General features: G+C 43.9%; 1 pseudogene; it reads right to left on the bottom strand.

Moving 5' to 3' along the window:
* Nucleotides 1-1,133: 1,133 nt before the first annotated feature.
* On the bottom strand, nt 1,134-1,959 carry LOC116884861 (annotated as a pseudogene).
* Nucleotides 1,960-2,694: the final 735 nt, after the last annotated feature.

Here is a 2,694-nt window from a genome sequence, read left to right as displayed (position 1 = left end):
CCAAAAGAGGAACACTCCCTTTTTCACAGGCACTCCCTCTTCCATTGGAAGGACTCCCTCTAAACACCAAGCTAAATCCATAGCATATATAGAGAAGACCTATCTCAGACTCATGCATACTCTGTGATTGTGGATTCATCGCTGTGAGCCCCTGTGAGCCCCTGTGAACCTGTAGGCCATGTTTTCTTAGTGTCCTCTACCCAACTAGCTTCCACAATATTTTTACCCCCTCTTCCACAGGGTTTCCCAAAGTTCCAAGGGAGGAACCTGATTGAGGTCTTCAATTTGGGGTCTCTCTCACCCCCAGTTTTCTGTGAGCCTCTGAATCTGCTCCCATCAGCAGCTGGAGGATGCCGATATTATAGGTCTCTATCCATCTTTGGGCCTGGTTTTCCTCTCAGGTATATGTCTCAAGTTAACCCAGTCATTGGTTTGCAACTCTCACAAATTTTACAACTCCATTGACCCAGTATATCTTACAGCAAGATAGGTTGTAGGTCAATATCTGGGTTGTTGTGCCAGTCCTATCACTGATAGGTTTCTGGTTATAGAAGATGAATGATTTAGGCTTCATATCCTCTATTAGTAGGAGTCCTGCCTGGGATCCTCCTCATAGAATCCTGGGATTTTCTACTTTAAATAATTTCTACATTGCCTCACAAATGCCTTCCAATTCCAGTTGTCTCTCTATACTTTCCTTCAGCCCCCCAATTTGTTCCCTCCTGTCCTCATTCACACCAGCCCCCATCAACCCACAAAATATATTACATTTCTCTTACTCAGCAAGTTCCATGTATCTCCTTATCTCCTTTCCTGTTATTTAACTTTTTAGGTCCTTGGATTGTAGCATGCCTGTTATTTACTTAACAGTCCATATTTATTTATAAATGTGTATATGCTATGTTTGTCTTTTTGGGTCTGGGTTACCTCACTCAGATTGATTTTTTTCTAGGTCTATCCATTTACCTGAAAATTTCATGATATCGTTTTTATTTTTTTTTATTTATTTTTTATTCATTTTTTTTTTTAGATCTTAAGTGATTTTACCTTTATTTTCTTCACGTTAAGCCAATCTGGGGTGGGGCAGAAGGAAGGCGTCATTCAGAGTGATGGAGGCCGTGGCCTGGTTAGACTCACTGGGGGAGCTAGAGGAGCACAGACTGCCCTGCTGGCAGTTAGGTGATGTTCAGAGAGCAGGATATCTGGTAAGCAATGTCCTCTGAAGCTTCCAGCTTTCGCAGCTCGAACAAGCCATCCCCGGCAGTGGCCAGAGAGTTCGCGATCAGCTCAGCCGCCTTGGAATCCCCATCAGCAGAGATGATGGCCGCCTTGTTCTGCTGCTCAGCCTTTTCCTCTACAAATCTGGCTCTCTCTGCTTCCTGCTGAGCCACCTGTTTGGCTTCCACTGCCTCTGTGAACTCCTTCCTGAAGGTTAGATGTGTCAGGGAAGCATCATCCAGGATGAGCCCAAATGTTGCTGCTCGCTCTGTGAGGTCATCTCTCACTTGTCTGGAGACCAGCTCTCGCTGGGTAATCAATTCTCCAGCACCAAATCAAGCTACCACCGACTTGAGGATCTTTGTGGTGATAGACGGCAGCACCCGCTCATCATAGTCCTCGCCAATGCTGGTGTAGATACGAGGAAGCTGGAAGCTGGCTGGCCAGCAACCAAAAGAGGATGCGTAGTGTGACGTTGACATTCTGCAAGTCTTTGCTGCCAGTGATGACCTGCACATTCCGCGGTCAAGGGCGGCAGTCAAAGATGATTGACTTCTGTACCCTAGGGATGAGAAAGTGAGTCCCTTCCCCTACCACAATGTCCTGTACACCACAGAATCGATCGAAGATGACAGATCTATGTCCAGCATCCATGTTATATAAAGCAGAGTTCACCACGCCTCCCGCAACTGCTAACGCCAGGCCGAACTTTCTGATGGACTCAAACACTTTGGCAGCCATGACTCCTTCTGTTGCTTCCACTCACACCTGTTTCCAATCTGTGAAAATGTTTTTTAAACAGCAGAATAATACTCCATTGTGAAAATGTATCACATTTTCCTTATCCATTCTTCGTTTGGTGGATATCTAAGTTGTTTCCAGCATCTGACTATAACAAATGAGCACAGTTGAGCAAGTGTTCTTGTAATAGGATGGAGCATCTTTTGGATATATGCCTGAGAGTGGTATATCTGGGTCTTGTGGCAAATCAATTCTCAATTTTCTCAATTTTCAAAGTGGTCCTTACAAGTTTGCATTCCTATCTGCAATGGTGGAGTGTTTCCCTGGCTCTACACGCTAACTACATGATCTGTAACTTGTGTTTTTGATCTTCCTCATTCTGACAGGTATAGGATGGAGTCTCAAAGTTATTTTGGTTTGCATTCCCCTGATGGCTAGGGGTGGCTGACATTTCTATAAGTGTTTTTGAGCCATTTGCAATTGCTGTTAACAATTTCTATATAGATCTGCGTTCCATTTTCTAATTGGATTGTTAAGGGATGTCTAGTTTCTTGAGTTCTTTGTATATTTTCAATACTGCCCTTCTCTCAGATATGGAGTTGGTGAAAATCGTTTCTCACTCTTCAGGCTGCCACCTTCTCCAGTTGTCAGTGTGCTTTGTCTCACAGAAGCTTTCAGTTTCACAACGTCCCACGTTTTTAGTTGTGAATTTTAGTCCTGTATTAATATTTCTGT

This window comes from Rattus rattus, chromosome 15 (genome assembly GCF_011064425.1).
Source record: "Rattus rattus isolate New Zealand chromosome 15, Rrattus_CSIRO_v1, whole genome shotgun sequence".
Lineage (NCBI taxonomy): Eukaryota > Metazoa > Chordata > Mammalia > Rodentia > Muridae > Rattus > Rattus rattus.
Note: the sequence above shows the minus strand (reverse complement) of the source record. Positions and strands in the feature narration are given on the sequence as shown.